A 19,448-nucleotide genomic window follows, 5' to 3' on the forward strand; every position below is an offset into this window, starting at 1 on the left:
ATGTATACAGGTGTGTCTGTGCACACACACATGTGTATGTCCAGAAGGATTTGCCGCTGTATATATGGACCACACGTAGAGTGTCCAGACGGCAAATGTGAAAAATCAGGACGGAGGTAATAGAAGCCTATATAAGAAAAAGACCCCAAAATTGGGACTATCCTTATAAAATCGGGACATCTGGTCACCCTAACCACATGTGTTGGTGCCTATATCTGGGTTTGCTTTTATTTTCCTAGATGTTGGTCTGTATCTACACACATGTACATGTGTGTATGTACACATGTGTATGTACATGTGTACGTACTTGCACCTGTTTGTATCTGAACCTCGGTGTTTGCACATATGGGCCTGTTCTTACATAGGTTTGGATTTGTGTGTCATTGTTCTCACATACGCACTGATCTGTAGTTTATATGGATCTGATAATTATATATTCTATGGACGTCTCTGTTTGTGTCCTTATGCATCTCTCCATGTGCATATGAATGTGCTGTGTATGACCTTTGCATGTTCATGAATATGTGGGCCTGTCTGTATATATGGAACCCTGGGGTTGGTTATAGATGGACTTGCTTGCTTGTGTGAATCCAGATATAGGGCTACACTTGCTTGTAAGCGTATGTAAGGATTTGTCTGTATCCGGCCCTTGATATGTGGTCTGAGCTTTTGTACACGTGGACCTCTTCACACATGCAGTTGTACTTGTGTCTGTGTGTAGCAGCTCTAAGTGTCTGTATGGTTTTTGTATGTCTGCATGCATAGCCTCTGTGTCTGGGTACACTGGGTGTCCGTGCATGTGCAAATAATTTGTGCTCACCTGGCATGTGCCATGAATACCTTTGTTTGATGTGACAGCCCATGAGGCGAGCGCTTCTTGTGACTAGGATGAGGGGAGATGTGCGTTCAAGGATGTAAACAAACATTTGTGAGCCTATCAGCCGTGTGTGCCCTGCAGTGCTTATCATTCTCAGAGCCTTCGTGCTGGCTGGCTGGACAGTTACTAGGGATGTGACTTGCATCAGCTTGAAGAAGCAAAGTTGGAGCCATGCTTGGAAAGCAGGGCTCCGATAAAAGCTTGGGTGAGTGGGAGCAGGGGGCTAAGACTTCTGCACTCATGATCCTGAGAATTGGTTAGAAGGATGTGGGATGCTGCCGGTAAGTGCAATAGAAGGGCCAGTGCTAATACAGACATTTCTGCCCCTGGTGTCTGGGTTGAATTGTGATAGAGCTACGAACGTCCTGCCAAGCTAATGTTTCCTTGTGGTTTCCACTGAATGCAGTGGGCCTGAGCTACCTCTCGCCACTTGGCTTGATTCCTCTGGCTTTCGCAGAGTTACTTTTGACTTGCCCTGGTGTGGGAGTCTCAGACCCAGTATTCGTCTTCGCTCCCCGGCCCTATCCTGTCAATCAGCTGCCAGACTCTGTCCCATATGCAGCAGCATTTCAGTGGGTGAAGAGCTAAGGCGGGATGATACTATAGACATGCAGTGTATGATTGCTGATTACCGTTTATCCCTTAGCGGCAGGTCTGGTCATGTCACACACCGGAGCAGGGCTGTGTAGTGCTGCGGACACTTGAGTTGATTAAGAGGTGGCTGGAGCAGCCTTAATTCTGAATTTGCTGCCATTCATCTTGGGCCCCTCAGCATCTGTTGCGCAGGAATAGATTTATTGCGATTTGTAACTCATGTTCCAGAGAAAGAACTGGTCCTGTGAGACCAGAAGGGGAGTGGATCTATGTGAAAAGGAGCCAACAGAATTGGAGGAGATGGTTCTGCACCAAAGAGTGCAACAGAGCTAGAGGAGACTTTTAGGGTTAGAGGCTCCAATTGAGTCAGGAGAAGGGGCTCTGTATCTCACCCAGCTGGGCAGCACTGACCCCATGGCACCAGTGGGGTGTTGGTGCCCTCACAACAGTGCATAACCTCCCTTCCAAGCTGCCCACGTAATCTGGGGGTACATAGCAAGGAACCTTCTTATCCCCCTTCCACGCCAGCCTACCAGGACCCTGGGTCTCCTCTCTTGAACAGTGCTGCCAGGGTCCATCGTACAGGCAGCGGTTCTGAAGGGGTTAAAGGTTAGATGGGCAAGGCAGTAGTGTTGTGGGGAGGGTAGGCAAGGGGAGATGAGGAAAGATTCCCGGCTCTGAGTCCCAACAAGGGCACATGAATGAAGGATCATCCTCCTAAAGGGTTAACCCTGGGCTAGGATATTCAAACACCTCCAGCTGAGGTAAGCACACTGCTTGTTTGTTCAGGTAAATAAGGAAGGAATTAGATATAATGGGCAAAGGAGGCATTTGCTGAACACTCTGCATTCTAGTGCTCAGCGTCAGGGTACATACCTAGAGACAGGAGACTTTAGCTGAGTGCATTTCTCCATAGCCCATCGCTTCTTTCCCACGCCTCCTCCATCCCGTGGAGGTCTCTTCTGGTGGCACTCCTCAGAGGGCTGATGCTTCTCGGCACACTTGGCCTCCTGCAAACAGTGTCCGGGTGAGTGACGCAGGGACAGGGCTCTCATCCCACCCCGCTGCCCAGCACTCCCCACGAGCCAAATCCTGCACCCCCAAACTGCCTCTCAGTCCCCTCCCCATGCCTGCCTGAGACGCTGAAGGGAAGGGGAAGAACTTCTCTAACCTTTCTGGATCGATGCTACAGCTGAGAACCAGCACATCTCTGCACACCTAACGAGTAAGTCCGGCTAAGATAGTCTCGCTTCAGTGTTAAGTCTGACTTACCCTCCATGGTGTTGGGGGGTACACCCTGGACCCTAAGATCTCCTAGGTCTGTTCCATCTCTGCTCTGATCCGGCCCCTGCTCTCTCATCTCCTGTTCTGTGTCATCTGAGGTCAGCTGGCTGATTCTGTGATGTGGTCATCTGGCTTTTTCTCTCCCTTGTTTTGAATGACCTGGTGAAATATTTGGGGTGGTTCTGAGATATTTCCAGGTTATTCCAAAACTTCCTACTTCAGGATTTCTGGGATCAGCCTCTCCTCGGGAAAATCTATTGATCCAGTAGATGTTTCCTACAATCCTAGGGGGGAAATATCCAAAACCACAAATGGGAATTAGAAGGAGCTGGGTACTGAAAGTCGATGGGAGTCGGCACCTAATTCCCATTGGTGCCTTTGGAAATCCCCTCCTAGAGCTTTGAATGAGGGACTAGGGGGTGGGGGTAGGGGTCAGGACTCCTGGGTTCTGTATCTAGCTGCGTTGCTATATGACCACTGACTTGGAAAAAACCACTGTGCCTCAGTTTACCCAGCTATGAAATTTAGACAATAACGCTTGCGTCTGGGAGTATGCGAGGGCTTAATTGATATAATTATGTGCACTGATTAAATAAGTGCCCTTGGAGAACCTTGGGTGGATGGTCTATACAACAGTTAAATATTGTTAGATACCTGGCTATATAAATAATGACAATTGTTGGTATATAGATCACCAGGTTTCAGTGACTAGCTTACCTAAGCTGGGCATGCAAAGGGCTGAGGGTGTAATTGCAAAAGGACAGTAGGTGCTGTTAACCCTTTTAATCAGACTGCTTATGTCTCAGGCCTGCCCTTCATGTTTTTCAGTGCCAAAGGCAAATTGGCTCTATGTCTGATTTTTATGGTTATGCTCGGTTAGTGAAACACAAATGACACCTCTGATGCCAAATCCCTTACAATGCCGGCTTTCTCATGGGCAGGAGTCTCTGCGGGGCAAGCAACTTGCAGGGGGAGGCATGTGCTGATATAAATAGGGGCTCTCCGGATTTTGATGGGGATCACCAAGCTCCATCGCTCCCCTGGGACACACACACAGGTCGGTGCTTAATTAAGACGGTCAGCTTGCCACTTCCCTCCCCTCTCTGCTGTTCATCTCCCAGTGGGAATGGAGAGACGGCAGGGGGAGAGGGCGGCTTGACCTGGGCCGCAGAGATCTGTGTGAACATCAAAGACAGCACTGAACAGGGGCTCCGTCACCCAAGAATCTCTGCATCAGGTGCAGGTAAATGAGCGGGGATCTGTGTATTTGCTGTCGTTGGAGGGTGTGGGGCAGGAACACTGATCTGTGCTCTCTCTTTAATACTCCAACAATAACTTGTAGAAAAGTCAGCTAGGAAGAGAATTGCCCAGGAGGAAGGTTGTCAGCAAGGTTCTGTGAAAGATGGAAGGACAGAAGAGAAAAGAAAAATCTTTTCTCAAAGTCCTAAATGCAACAGCACCCAGACATATTTCCCTACCATCCTTAACAGGCCATGTGCCTCCCTGTCAGTCAGTGGAGTTTGCATCAGAGATCAATACGGCACATTGACACCAAAGCTTTCAGGGCACAAAGGAGGGATGCAGCTGTGACTGTTGCTTAGGAAAAGGAGAGAATGGGAGGGAACTAGACTGGATTCTATATCCTGAGATTCCCATCCTCCCCGCCCCGCTGAAGTGGAGGAAATCTAGACAAGACATACAGTAACAGTACTCCACTGCTGAAATCAGTCCAATCGGCATGTCTATCGTCCAGGCTCTTCCCATGTCCAGGAGATGCACTGAATGAACAGGACAGGTCTGGATCACTGAAATCCGTGAGGCTACAGCGTTTGAGGGACCCCCGAACCTCACAGTACATTGTTGCTGTGGTACTCGCCCATGTCAGTGTTGTGCTCTCTGGGAGGTGACCCCACAGCCCTGAGGGTACAGGATGCTGTTTGATCGTGTATGCAGCTCATTCCACCCTGGAGCAAAAAGCCAGGCCTAGCATGCCTCGCACTCCGGTTCTCAATTCATCATGCTCAGAACCTCCCTGGATCCAGAACCAGGGACAGCTCTCAAATGAAGAGCTTCTAAGTCCTTGCTCTAAACATCACGGGCCAAATTCTGCCCTGGGTCCCCCCCTCAAGCAGCCTCAAAGAGAGAGAGTTTGTCCATGTGTGTGAGAGAGATGGATGGATTTTTACAGACTGTGCTGAACCCTCTGACACCCAGGTCCCTTCAAGGTAATTCAAGATAAGCACCCCAAAATGGAGGCGCCTGGAATCACTAATCGTCTGTGAAATACTTGGCTATGAGCTGCCTTCTGTGAGGTTGTCCTGGGTTGGTTTACTGTGATCTCTTCTCCCTTAGCCCTGTTTGGTTACAGGAACATCTAGAATCCACTTTCATAGTTAATCTGATGGTCCCCAATAAAACCATCTCATTTCCTTGTTGCCACCAGATGTCTGGCTGGCAGAGCAAACAGGCTGGTAATCATTTCATACCCAACCTGCTGGACTTTGACAGCCTTCATTTACAGGTACTCCCCATTCACAATCAGATGAAGCAGACTGTCCTCAGGCTGATTCCAGTGAATCTGAGGTAACCTGTAGTATTTCTAGAGTGCCTGTCTCTTTGGGATGTCAGGGCCAGTGGTAAGATAAGATGGAGATATACCTATCTCATAGAACTGTAAGGGACCTTGAAAGGTCATTGAGTCCAGTCCAGTCTTCTGCCTTCACTAGCAGGACCAAGTACTGTCCCTGACAGATTCCCCCCACTGGGATCCCTAAATAAACTCCTCAATGATTGAACTCATAACCCTGGGTTTAGCAGGCCAATGCTCAAACTACTGAGCTATTTCCGCCCCCCCCTTCTGGTAACCCCACGCTCTTGTCAGACAGGGGTCTGGAGCACGTGTCCAGCACAAGGTGAGAAGAAAGGGACTGAGAGACAACCTCAAAGTCAGTTGTTGAAGAGCAGCAAGATAAAGCAGGGATTATTGTACTCCATTGGGAATGGTGATCTGGCCTGACTGAGCTTTCCTGGCCCTTGGATTCGTGGGAGCCAGTGTCAGGTAAAACGTGAAGGGGTCTCCTGCTGATTCTCCCACACGGGTGCTTTGGCAACTTGTCAGCCTTATTTGGGAGAGAGTGTTTATCTGGGATGAGGATGGAGGCTGTGGAAGAGGTGGGGTCCTCTTTCTAGGTGGCTGGAGGGAGCTGTGTAGATAGGGGAAGATGAAGAGCCGGGATGGATCCAAACAAAGACTCAAGTTCCAAACAAACCCAGACTCGAAGGGCACATTGAATCCCTACTGAGCAGCTGAACCAAAACCCTGGATCCAAGCAAGATGTTTCACAGACAGCAGGGGTGTGATTGCTGATGTACCTGAGGACCCTGCCCACTAGGGTCGCTGTAGTGCAGCCTCCTGTAGAGGTGGCATAGCCACCACAGGACCAGAGCCAAGGCCTGAGGTTGGAGAGAGCTAAGGCTGGCTGTGGTTGCAGGAGTTTAGAAGAGCTAAGGCTGCTGTAGAGAGGACAGCTGAGCCAGTCACTGGGTCTTTGGAGAAGTCCTGCTGAGAGGTTGGGGGAGGGAAGGTCAGGGGAGTGGGGAGGGATAATTTAACAGGTGAGCTTTGGGAGGTGAGCGTGGACATGGGGACAACTTGCACAATGGGTGGAAATTTGAGTCTTCCCTGGGATGCTCATTTGCAAATCTTTCCAGGCCAAGGTTTGCAGGCTCAAGAGTTGCAGGCGAGTTTTGCAAAAGCTTCTGCCTCTTGGTCCTTAGCTGACCTGAGTCTCTGGGCTTCAGAGGCCTTGTGTCATTGCTCCCAGGTTAGATGCTTTTGCTTCTCTGACCAGCTGGTCCCAATTGGGGAGGGAATGCTTGGGAGAAGCAGGCAGGGCCAAGCAGCTCAGCCCTCAGCTCTCTCTCCCGGGACTCTTATGACTGGGCATAAGGTCAGCCTTGGGGGCTGCTGAACCAGTTACCAATGGTGACACCTGCAAATCCACCCCTGAAATTGGGAATCATTGACATCTCTGTGGCCTGCCAGATCCCTTGGGCTCACGGCATGGTGTAGGCTCAGAGAGCTGGGGCACTGGCCTATGTGATATGCAGAGAGTCTTGAAATTGGGTCTTCCAGCATTGCCAATGGGGGGCAGGGGTGCTGGGCCAACTTTGAGTGGTGTCGCAACCTTGCATGCCAGGTCACACCACCAGCAACCTCTCTGTCACATTCTAAATTGGTCTGGGATGCCTTTGATCCCGTATTGCAACCGGGGGTAAGAGCCACTGGGATGGCCTGGAATAAAAGGTGTCCTGGCCTCAGGGGCAGATCTAGACATTTTGCCGCCCCAAGCACAGTGGCATGCTGCGGGGGCGCTCTGCCGGTCGCCGGTCCCGCGGCTCTGGTGGACCTTCTGCAGTCGTGCCTGTGGAGGGTCCGCCGGTCCCACGGCTCCACCAAAGCCGCGGGACCAGCGGACCCTCTGCAGGCATGCCGCCGAAGGCAGCCTGCCTGTCGCCCTCCCGGCGACTGGCAGAGCGCCCCCCGCGGCATGCTGCCCCAAGCATGTGCTTAGCGTGTTGGGGCCTGGAGCCACCCCTGCCTGAACTGATTTAGTAAGGGACAGGCGATCTTTTATTTAAAGAAGGGATGTCCCTTATAATTCAGGTCTGGTGGTAACCCTAGACTCCTTCTGCCCTCCGCCAGCCCCCCTGCCAAATGCTCCACTCCATGGACATGGCCTCAAATGTCTCCCCCGGGGGTGGGGAGTGGACAAGAGGAAAACTGTCAGGCCCTCATGAACCCTGACATCTCCACTGGGGCGCACTAATTCTCGGGGTGCTGGGGCTAAAACCCTGGTCCTTCAGCACAGCCCTTCAGCCTCTTGAGCTGCAGCAGGTCCCGTCTGAGCTGGGGGTTAGTGACAGGCCCTCGATCAGCCCAGACACTAGAGGGTGATGTTACGCACCCATAGGGCCAGGTTGTTACAGCTGGCACCTGCTAGGCCTCCTAATCTCTCCCCCAAAGCCCCCCAATCTGGCTGAGGCTTGGGCAGTATGTAGGCACTGCAAGCTGCATTAGTTGGCTCCACAGTTAAGGGAGATGGGTGCCTTGCCAGAGAGAGGGTGCACCAGATGGAGAGGGTGAAGATTCCTCCTCCCTGTGCAGGGGGTGGGCATGGTGGGCTCTCGGGAGTGCAGGGACCACTCCCTCCTAATGCCTCCTAGAGGCAGCAGACAGCTGCACTGCCTCCTCTGCATGGCTCCGCAGAGCAAGCTGGCTGCTTTGGAAAGTGCACGGTGCAGTATGTGTGCTTATCCAGAGATCCTCATTGTCACCCGGCGCTCCCCCTGCTGCAGCCCTGCACTGGCGCCAATGAAGGGCTGTGCCTTAATGGGGCTATGGGGTCCCAGCCCTGCCTCTCCCCTGCCCTGTGGGAACAGCTCATGGAGGGGATCAGCTGGAGAATGGGGCTTGGAATCCCCCTGCTGGCAGGGCTGCTTCCTCGCTCCCTGCTGCAACTGGGTCATAAATTGGACCATTAGCCTCTGGGTACAGGATAAAACATGCCCGGAACCTGCCTTTGTCATGTGGCCCTTCCCAGGCAACACAAGGAAACTTGACACAAGGAGAGAAAGCTCTGGCTGCCCCATCACTCATATTATTACTATGCAAAGCAGTTCAGCTGATGTTCTTTGGAGCCTGATGCCTTGAGGCATCCTCCCCATTGATACAGTTACCTACCTCGTGCTCTCACTGGCCTGCCCCCCACAGGCAGTTGTTCCTCTGTCTCCCTTTAGCCCTCTGAGGATGAAGTGTTGGGTGATCTCCAGAGCTGAGCCATCGGGCCAGCGCTGAGGACGCAGGAAGGTAGGATGGATCTCCAAAGGGCCACATTAGGGGGGCTGGTAACTTTTGTCCTGCTCCCTTTGGGCACAGAGAGAAAGAAGGAGCTAGTAATATTTTTTCCTATATAATTGTTTTGTTTTTTTTAGTGGCAGCAGTGTTGTCTTCTGCTTAAACCATCAGATCGAAAAGCCGGACTCCTGGGTTCCTGACTTAGGCATTCACTCCGTGTGTGACTTTGGGCGAGTCACTTAAAAGCTCTATGCCTCAGTTTCCCCTTCTGCAAAATGGGCATAACAACCTTTGCCAAGTGCTTTGAGAGCCATAGATGAAAGGTCCCACCAATTGTTAAATATTATTTTTAGCCTTTGTGATGTGTTTGCTGAGTTCCTTTCCGAAGTCTCCTAGTTTAAAAAACAAAAAAACTCTTAATAGGAACAGCCTATTAACACTCTCCTATCCTATGGGGGCTTCAGACATGTTCCAACAACATCTATACATTTGAATCTTTTAATCCAAAGCTTCTCTTGTACCCACCGGGTTTGCAGGATTGGGCTGGAAAACTAGGAAGAATGGGCTCCCTTGTGAAATTTCTGGGGATCTTCTCTCTTGCTGGGGCTCAAAATGCAGAGGAAACAGCCTTTAGTCTATAAGGTGCCACAGGACTCTTTGTTGCTTTCTTCCTCATGCTTTTCCAGGGGGTCAGCTTATGTTCCTGACTGGAACCCAAAATACAGAGCAAGCATAGGGATGAAAGAACTTGGGGGTGGGCGGGGGAGGAAGAAATTTAGTTTGGTCAAAGATTCAGGCTCAATCTGATTTTGTCCACTTTGGTTTGCCTGACAGTGGCATAAACCTGCTTCTTCCAAAAGCATTTATGGATTCTGGAAAGAGACAGCAGCGTTAAAGACCACTTTGGCTCCCTTTATCCCACATGGGCTGCTAAAATACTCCAGGTTCTTCTCCAGTGTTCAGTCTCTTCTCTTTCATTGTCTGAGAGGTCTAAAACTTCCTGCTACCTGAATGTTCCAAAGCCAGGTTCCAATTCTGTGTCTCCGAGGAGGGTCGGAGACACAGAATTGGAACCTGGCTTTGGAACATTCTCTGATTTCTGGGTTGTTAGTTTGGGGCCAGCTTCAATGAAGGCGAGAGAGAGCCTAGGGAAACCAACAAGTTTTTTGTGAAACCCCAAAGCTTGTCGAGGTTTCCTACAATCCCAGATGTTCCCAGGCCTCCCACTCCCCTACTTAACCCTTCTGCCTGTTTGCATGCAGTCGACAACAGTTGGGAGTGCTATCTGAGCTTGCCCTAACCTAACCTGTTCTGCTGCGGATTTAATTTTAATTAATGAGCTCATTGTTTAAAGTAGGTTTGTTCTTTGCTTTCAAAGGGCTTGATCCCAAGTCTGTTGAAGTCAATATCAAAGATCCCATTGACTCATCGGAGGAGGATCATCATAATACAAATAATACCTACCTCTTAGTCATACAGAGATCTCAAAGCACTTTACAAAGAAGGTCTGTACCATTCTCCCCACTTCACAGAGGGAGAAACAGAAGCCCCAGGAGTGAAGTGACTTGCCCAAGTGGCTGAGCTGTGAACAGAACCCAGGTCTACTGAGTCCCAGTATAGTGCTCTGTCCACTAGGTCACACTACCTCCCCTAGGCCTTATGTGTATTGATGTTCTGCATGGAGCTGGACCTGCATCACACCGTTCAGATCCAAATTTCTCCCAAAAGATAATAAGAGCTGAGATTTGAGCATCTCTCTGAGAGCCACAGTCCAGCTTTTGTTAAAGTGAATGCTAAAACTCCCATTGGCTCATTCAGCAGACGCTCCCAAAAGTGATCAGGCAAAATGTTTGGGAACAATTTGGCACTAGCTGTGTCACAATGTAAGTCCTCCTGCCTCCTGGGGGCGCCATTTCCTATTTGAGCAGGAGAGCTGAGTGAGCGAGAGGGAAGTGTTCATTCCTTGTGGGTTTCCAGCCAGCTGAATGAGAAGCAGAGTGTTGCTGGTGTCCCAGCAAAGTCAGGCTGAGCATTACATGCAAAAATCACATGATTTTTCTTCAGCTTTGTTGCCTCCCACCCTGCAATTCTTTGAAGCAGCCATGCTTGCGTGGCTCTGATTAGTAGCCCCATGGATGTATGACGTGCCAGCTGTTGTACTTGCTCATCTAGCTGGGTTTTGCTTAGTAGGGGGCTGCACCTGGGGTCTCTCTGCAGGCTCAAGAGTCTCAGCAAAGCTCTCTGAGCCTTGTGAGTGAGTCTGGTGTTTGTAGCCTCCAAACCAGATTAGTTTCCCCTGCTTTGGAGCTTTGTCTTTGCAAACATTTTGCACAGCATTAGTCCCTGCTGTAGGGTTCGGTTTAGGAACCATCCCTGTTCCTGGGCTACCAGAGCTAAACTTTACATCTAGAATCTTAGTGCACTGACACTTCCAGTGGTATCGCATCAACTGGAATATCCCACCGCTGCCTCATTCTTTCTTTAGTCAGTTATTCATTAATGCTTTTACATAGTGAGCTCCTTAGTTGGAAGGTGCTATAGAGGGGTAAAAAGGTCCCATCCCATCCCAAAGTCCTTATGCAGGCAAAACTCCCAGTGAAGTCAAGGAGAAGGGGGAATCTCTTATTCTCAGTCTTGCTACAGCTTTTCTCTGCTGGCAGAGACCTTCCACTCCCTTCATACTGATGGAGGGTGGATTGAAGGTGATGGTGGTGGGAGGGTGTGTGTGTGTGAAGAGGGACAGTTTTTGTTGCATGAGCTTTCTACTGAATTTTTTCTGCAATGGTTTGGAAAAAATGGAGGCCTGTGTTTTGAAACTATGTGCAGTTGTCATGTGGGATCTTTCTTCCTATCAAAGGCACACATCACATTAGAGTTAATGGGAATTACATGGGCATATCAGAGGAGAATGAGGTACAGCTGGAACTCACCTGCGCATGGCTAGGCTCATGTCATCAACATGATAAACAGCTTGCAGGTTTTTCTTTTAACACCATTTAAAATCTATTTCACACATTAAGGTGTGAGTCTGTTTGTCAAATGACTGTGGAAAAATGCCCCCTCCTTTCCCACAGATCAGTTCTTGGTATATATTTAGAGCCAGAGCTGATGAACTTACTTTACCATATTAAACACCTGTTAGCCCTGCCACACTGGCACAGCTAAGAGTGAGCAAGCTGGAGTCAACTCCTCATGTACCTTCATCTCCCCTGTTTGCAAAATTCCCATATTAGAGTTAATTGGCGCACTTGTGCACACCCAATGATGGCAAAGGGATTTGCTCTCATGTCAGAGAAAGCAGAATTTGATCTGCAGACCCTTCATGCCTGCTTGTGACACATGAGAAGGAAATACCCCAGCTTGACTCTCAGATCCAAGGGCTGGCAGTTTCAAACAATGGGACAGATGCAGATCAGTGTAGGTTCCTATAGCCAAGAGAACTATGCTGGTTTATACTAGCTGGAGATCTGGCCCAGGACTTTCTACTTGTAAATGGAGCCCAGTTGGTCTGGAGATACTGAGAAGCAAGTCAGAAGCCCTGTGATGCAATTTTTATACTGATTTTTTTTTACAGTGACACTTTAAGTTGTGGTTCTGATCTCCCCCCAGCTCTTGTAGAGTTTGCCAAACAGCTGAGGTGGAACCTAACTGTCTGCAGGTAACAAAGAAAGGAAATACTAAAGAGTCAGGGGAATTGTTTAGGTTGTAAAAGGGATCATTAGATGCAACTGAGGCTATGCCTACCCTTAAAACGCTACAGTGGCATGTTAGGGCTTTCCGCATACTTGAAGCTTTCTGTGCTAGGGAAAGAAACCAAAAATTGTTGTCAGGGCAGCAGCTCGAGCTCAGAAACCCTCAGGCCTTGAAGGATTTTTATAACTTGGTGACAGTTGTTTGTTTTTAAAGGCTGTAAGAGTTAATGCCTTAATTGTTTCCTTTCTTGCCTGGATACTTGAATCAGCCATGGCAAAGCTCCTCTCCTAGAGAGTGTAACTGTAAGGGAAAGAGGAGCAGAAGAAGAGGAAAAGGAAATAGAAAAGAGAGAGTTAAAATAGAGACATATTTGAGTGCCACATACCAGTGCTCCCCAATGGGGTCATGGTGACCTCTGTAGTTAACATGCTGGAACCATTTGGTCAAAGGAATGGTCCCAGCTGAGACTCTCTCTAAACGTTTATTACAACTGCCTAATGCACCGAGCCCTGATGCCCATTTATTGTCACAAGGCTTGTCTACTTGGCCAATGACTTGCCCAGCAAGCCAGAGTGTGAATCTGTTGTCAGATCCCCTGTGGACACTGCTGCACATAGGTGACAGGTGGCTAGGCTAGAGGGGGGCTCAGCTCCCCAATTTTGACTGAGCTATCTTGTGTACATGCCTGGCTCAGGAGGCAAACCCCCACCTACTAGCACTGGTTCTCATTGAGCTACTGTGAGCATAAGTAGCTGTGGTAGCATGGGTCATGGCAGCAGAGTCATGGTATATGCTGCTGGTTTCAGAAGGGGTTGGACTCCAACAGCTAATCCGTGCCTTGCAATGATGCCCAGACACCTCTTTTAGCTCAGCGAGCTAACTGTGCTGTGAGACACTCAGATACTACGGTGACAGGAGACAGATAATTACCGGACGTAGCTGAGGAGGGTGGTCCTGGGCGGATTGTGCTCTTTCCAAGTTCGTTAGAATTTACACTGGAATTTATCTAGGGAGTGCAGTGGCCTTTGGGTTCCCTACCATAGTCTTTTGCTTCATGAACTCTGGGCCAAATCTGAGAATTGCCTTTGACACCGGTGGGTGGGGGACAGACTTGGCACTGATCTAAAGATCTCTCCAAGGTGCTGGGGCAGAGGACAAGGAAGCAGAAAGAACCACACCCTTTTTGCAATTAACAACTGTTTGCTCATGCCCTGTGCTTGAATGCTCTCTCTGCAGCTGCTTGGCTGGGAGAAATTAGAGAGGTGGAGAAAAAAAAACCACCCCACATTAGCTGCAGAGCTAACTTCTAGCACAGAGGTCGAGATGTCCGAGGCTAAAGAGATGTGTGAGGCTGGAGGAAGGGATAATGCAAATGAGGGAGGAGCAAAGAGTGAATAAATGCAAGGAGGAAAAGGCAGTAAGGGACAGAGAGGAGATGAGATGAGATGAAAGCAAACAAACCAAGGAAAGAGAGAGCATGGTCTTAAATTACAAATCCTGGGCCCTGTTTTCAGACACGGGGCATAACTTGACAAAGCTTTATAGACTACATTAGCATTGACTCCATTGTACACTAGCTGGGTGTCTGTCAAGGAGCTTCGCTGATGTATTCCAGCTGGGGGGTTCTTCATCCTTATATCAATATATACAAGCTGACTGAGGAACCCTGATCTGCAAACCCAGCCTCTGTGTGACACCCTGGCCTTGGAAGCAGGGTTGCGATTTGACATCTTGGGTAGATGCTGTTCAGGAGTGGACGTGCGAGAGGAAAGTTGAGCTTTCCCCGCAGTTGGTCCCTCCTCCTCCTGTTGTTTCTCTCTTGCTTAAAGCGGCTTCTCAGAGTAAATACTTCCCCACCTAGCCCATAAAGGCCTCAGCAGCAGCCTCCTGGATGCCAAAGCCAGAGAAAATCAAACAAAGGTCCCCACCCTTAGAGTACAGCACATTTTGTCAGATGATTACTTAGGCTTTTCTCTCCCACAGCTCAGAGGTTCTGCTCCTGGCCAGGTTCTGTTTCCCAGGGGCTCTGGCCTACAATTTCCCAGCCAGGGGTGGTGGGGTGGGGTGGAAGGAAAGGGCAGGGCTGATTAGTTAGAAGTTTCACCTTCTTTCTTTGTCCTCTGTCCCCAAACTTGGCAATGCCTCTTGGGCCCTAGAGCCTCCATTTGGCACCAGCTGTGCTGGTTTTGCCTCTATCTGTTTGATGTGCGTCTGCTAGCGTGAATATCGTGACTGCTGGGCAGTAATTGGGTGTGCGTTTCTACAGTGGCTCTTGCATCAGAGACTTAATAATGGTATAGAGAACAGGGTTCCCTGCACCTCCCTTACATACACAGATGTAAGTCCATGTCCCTCCTAGTACTTCTGATCTCCTTTCTTGTTCCATGTCCCTCCTAGTACTTCTGATCTCCTTTCTTGTAGCACCCAGCACTGTTACTGGGATCAGTTGGCCAGATCCTCTGCTGGTGTCAATCAGCATTATGCCATCGACTTCAATGGAGATACACCAGCTGGAGATCTGGCCCCAGTGACTTTGGGGTAGTAGGTAAAACTGCATTATGGGATAGAATGGGGGGGGTATGGCTGAGCTGCTGCAGCTGCAAATGCTTTGTGTACATGGAGGAGTGAGAACTGCTGCAACCAGTTTAGCCAGACCTGAGGGATAGACTTTGCCCTGGTTGTGGCAACTCAGGCTTGCAAGATGTCTGGGACAGCTGCTGTGCGTGAATGCAAGTTGTTGCAGGCACCGAGTGCACCAAACGCTGTTTTGCTGAGGGCCTGGAGAGAGCTTGAGCAGAGAAGCTTGGAATTAGGAAGGGGAAGACAGAGATCCAGGGGAAGGTCCCAAGAGACAAACAGGCCACAGGAGTCTGGTCTGCCATTGTTCCAGAGCCCAGGGACATAACTGCATGCACTTTCTTTCTTTATTTAGCCCTCTGCTTGTGGGGAAGGTGGTGCCGGGATCTAATCCCACTTCCAAGGAGCACTACACCATCTCGGATTTGCAAAGGGCTTTCTCAGGGCTAGGGCCTTGCAAGCTGTTACCAGCTTCCCTTTTGTGCAGGGAGCAGCATGGGGCTGGATTTAAGGCTGATCTCTTAAAGTCTTAATCTAATCCAGAGCAAATAAACCAGAAGTTTGGAACTGAGCAGCATCTCTCAGGGAAACCTGCTGCCTCTTGGGAGGCATGGGGCCCCCTCACTAGGGACTCCTCAGTTTTGGCCTCCGGAGCATCAGAGAAAATGCAGTATTTGCTGGGCAGCAGGGGGGTTAGCACCTGCTCTGCGGAGGATCACCTTAATGGGTGCCTGATTGGAAAGGTCAAGCCTGTTTCTCGGGCTGCTGTGACATTCCATCATGTTTCTAAAAGCCTCCTTTCTGAGCAAAATTCACCACTTAAGGACAGCATAGTATTTCTGTATTCCTCAGGGCTATTGATTATTAAAGTCTATAGGGCCAGATCCCTACCTGACACAAATCACCATAGCTCCATTGCCCATCCATGAGCCAGGGCAATTGATGCCAGCTGGGGATCTAATTCTGTATGGGTATGTGATTGCGCTGTGTAAATATGTGTGTGGGGATATTTGCATGGTGTGTGTGTGTGTGTGTATATCTGTTTATCTATATGTGCTAGGGACTTACCTGGGCTCCTATGATCGTAATACCCGAGCACCTCACAAACCTGTGTGTATACGGTATGCACAGGAGCAGAAGCTCTTCGTATAATCAGCCTCTTCCTGCTTGTTCATTGATTCAGCACTGTTACAATGCAGCATCTGAGACCTGTGCACAAAAGTAGTTACTGCCTTCAAGGGTTTGATGGTAGCTGTATAGTAGAGCTGTCCTTGAATGATGGTTGCAGCATTGCGTGTGAAGGCTAGGGTTGCATGCACTGGGTTTCGTACTCTAGATGGGGTTTCTTGTGAGCAGTGGGATCCACACACTGGCTTGTTATCGTAGGGTTGCTTGCGAGGGGCCAGGCTGTATATATTTTCTTTTTTTCCAATACAAGCACTGAAGCATTTGGAGCCAGGTTTTTCAGAAGAGCCCAGCAGGCTGGGGGGCCCCATGAACGTTGAGTCTTTGGAAAATCCGGCCATCGCTGTGGAATGCTTCCCTTGCATATGGTGTAGGAAGATGTTTGTTTTCAAAAATGGGGCTTTCAGTTATGTGCTGCAAAAAGCCCTTGGGAAATGTTGACTCTTTGGGATTCTGAGGTCAGAAAGGAGGCAGCAAGATGACACAGTGGTCAGTGCACAGGATTTGGCACCAAGACCTCCTGTGGTCTAACCCCAACTCCACTACTTATTTTGCATGGCCTTGGGCAAGTTATTTAATCTCCTTGTGCCTCAGTTTCCCTATATTCACTGCAGGGGGCCAGGACTTGACTTCAATGGAGAAACGGTGACTTACAATAGTGGAGGCCCTGGCCCAAGGATAATAAAACTTCCCTCTCGGGGATAACTGGGGAACCTTTGTGAAGCACACTGGCGATGCAAGGCCCTGGGGAAGTGTTAAGCATTGCTGCTGTTAAAATTGTTGCAGACTTTGTTCCTGGCTTTGTCTGAAGGATGACTTTAACTGTAACAACGTAAACCTTCCAGATGTCTAATCCTTCCTCCCACCCCCACCCCTTCCACTGGCAGATCTGTGGTTAATGGGAGTCTAGCTTGCGGCTATTAATGACATTTAATTATCTCTTGTTTACCAACCATCACTGACTGCGCGGAGCGGACATGGGACCAGCCCATTCGCTAGAAGCAGCAGAATGGAAATGAAATTTTCTTGGCACATTGAAAAAGGTACAGAGATAGTAACACGCAGTACAGAACACTTTGGTAAATAACATCTCTCCTACACAAAGGATACGTTTATTTGGCTAGAAGGGCTTGAATAAACTCGGGATTCACAGTTTCATCCTTTGTGTTAAAGGAACCCAGTGAAGTATCTTCATTGCTATTTTTTTCTTGCTGCTTTTTTTTTTATATAATACTCACTGGGAAACATCGCACTGCAATCTGCTTACCCACCGACATTTTCCCGTTCTCCATGGTACATTGGTTTGTTTATTGCAGGGTCGCTTGTGTGCTGGCCTGCTGCGTGGATTGATTTGTTTCTGTAGGGTCTCTTTGGAGCAACGGCCCACAAGTACATCCGCTGCTTTGTTATTGTAGGGTCACTTGTGTGTGCCGTTATTACTGTTCATTATTTGTATTACAGGAGTGACTGCCACGGCACCAGTGTGCTAGGTGCTGTACAAACACAGAACAAAAAGACGGTCCCTGCCCCCAAAGCCCTTACAGTCTGTGATCTGTGTGCACTGGTTTGTTTTTGTGGGATCACTTGTGTGTTGAGCTGGATGGGCTGGTTTATTATGGTAGGACTGATTGGCGATACCCGGCTGTGTATGCTGCTTTTGTTATTATAGAGTCCCTTACCAGCACTGAGTTGCTGTATTTTGAGGAAAAAGAGCAGGGAATCATTTGTTGGTGGGGAGGAGGGGGAAAGGTGGAAAATCCCCATACAAAGAAAAGCACGGGCCGTGCAAACAGCTATACAATTGACCCTGACGGTGCCCTTTTAATGGCACACTCATTTCAGAGGGCTCTTTTCTTTAAAGCCTCAGGACTTCTTTCAGGGAACTATCAGGCTTTCTCTTTTGATGGAGACATTTCCTGCGGTTGCCAGGGAAATTCAGCCGTCTCCTCCTCTTCTCTGCAGAGTCCAGGGCTCCCTGCATGCAGGAGACAGATGGAACTGGGCTTTTAAACATGTGCTCTGAAAAGAAAAGAACAAGTGCAAAAAGTTCATGCCAACGGGGGCTGAAGGGGTTCATGGCCAGGAGATATCAGCTGCCATGTGCCCTGTCATCCGATTCATAGATTTCCAAGGCCAGAAGGGACCAATGTGATCATCTAGCTGATCACCCGTATAACAGACCAAAGAACTGCCCCCACAATACTTCCCAGGGCAGATCTGTTAGAAAAACAGCCAATCTTGATTTAAAAATTGTCGGCAATGGAGAATCCACCGTGACCCTTAGGAAATTGTTCCAGGGCTGAATTACTCTCACATTAAAAATGTTTATGCCGCGTTTCCAGTCTGATGGAGACAGCGCCAGGTATTCTGAAATCAGAGGGTCTCCTCATGGAAGTGACATGAGCAATGGGGTGCCTGCCTTATAACTGAGGCTCTGTCTAATCTCCAGCCACTCTGTGCAGGGTTTTTATACCATGCTTATCTCTGTGGGATCTGTGCTGCCAGAAATGCCAATGCCTCACCCATTTAGGGTCTGAACTACTGTTGGTGTCCATGGGTTTCAGATCAAGCCCCTAATGATAGGCAATCACATGATTCTTGCATAGTAATCATGTGGGCTGCCCTCCGGTGCAATAGTAGTGGATACACTGAGGCCTAGATCTTGTTTGAGAATCCCCATGGGGAGAGCAGTGTCCTTCAGGACAACATTCTCAGCCACTGCCTATGATAGCGACCAGGCTTACAAAGGGGTTTAGGCACCTAGTGAAAAACACTTAAGCAAGTTACATAGCTAACTCCCAGTGACATCAAATGGGATTTCTGTGCCGAACCTGCTTAGGTGCTTTTATATAAATCTCGCTAGGTGCCATCATTACATGCCTAAATCTCTTTGTAAACCTGGCCCTAGGTGAAAAGATATTGCAGCAAGCCAGGATTTGGAATCCCTTGCAATACCTCAAATCCACCCAGCAGCCATGCTAGGGGCTTTACGAGGCTCTGAGCCGTAGCAAAATCAAAAGAGAAGCAACCGTTTTGTGGAGTCCTGTGGCCCAGCAACAATTTCCTCACTTGGTGTAGATATGCCCTGGGCCTGCTGGTGATGTGAAGCCCATGTAAAGGGCTGCTTCATTGGTTACACTCGGATCATTTTTTTTATTATTTATTGTGATTGTGGTTGATTTGTATTATTGCAGTGCCTTTGACTCCTAGTCCCAGACCAGGAGCCCACCGTGCTAGGTGCTGTACAAACACAGAACAAAACGATGGTCCCTGCCCCACTTGGATGGGCCTTGTCTCTGTTATTTTAACTGATAGGCCCTCAGAGGCCCAGCTTGGAGCAGATGCAGTGAGGGGGAATGTTCTAGAATCCAACCTCTGCCT

At 49.1% G+C, this 19,448-nt stretch overlaps 1 protein-coding gene across 3 annotated transcripts in view; it reads left to right on the top strand.

Annotated features, from left to right (window-relative positions):
- Positions 1-2,333: 2,333 nt before the first annotated feature.
- The window catches only part of SPDEF (SAM pointed domain containing ETS transcription factor), a 28,151-nt gene continuing 11,036 nt past the window's right edge, over positions 2,334-19,448 (top strand). The window contains exon 1 of one of the 3 annotated variants that reach the window (XM_030561335.1): positions 2,334-2,696. The gene's annotated coding sequence lies outside the window, so the exon portion shown is untranslated. Of the gene's footprint in view, positions 2,697-5,724; positions 5,814-19,448 lie in introns of those variants that run through there. The other 2 variants (XM_030561337.1, XM_030561336.1) reach the window with 2 other exon arrangements.

The sequence above is a fragment of the Gopherus evgoodei genome, chromosome 4 (genome assembly GCF_007399415.2).
Source record: "Gopherus evgoodei ecotype Sinaloan lineage chromosome 4, rGopEvg1_v1.p, whole genome shotgun sequence".
In the NCBI taxonomy this organism is placed as follows: domain Eukaryota; kingdom Metazoa; phylum Chordata; order Testudines; family Testudinidae; genus Gopherus; species Gopherus evgoodei.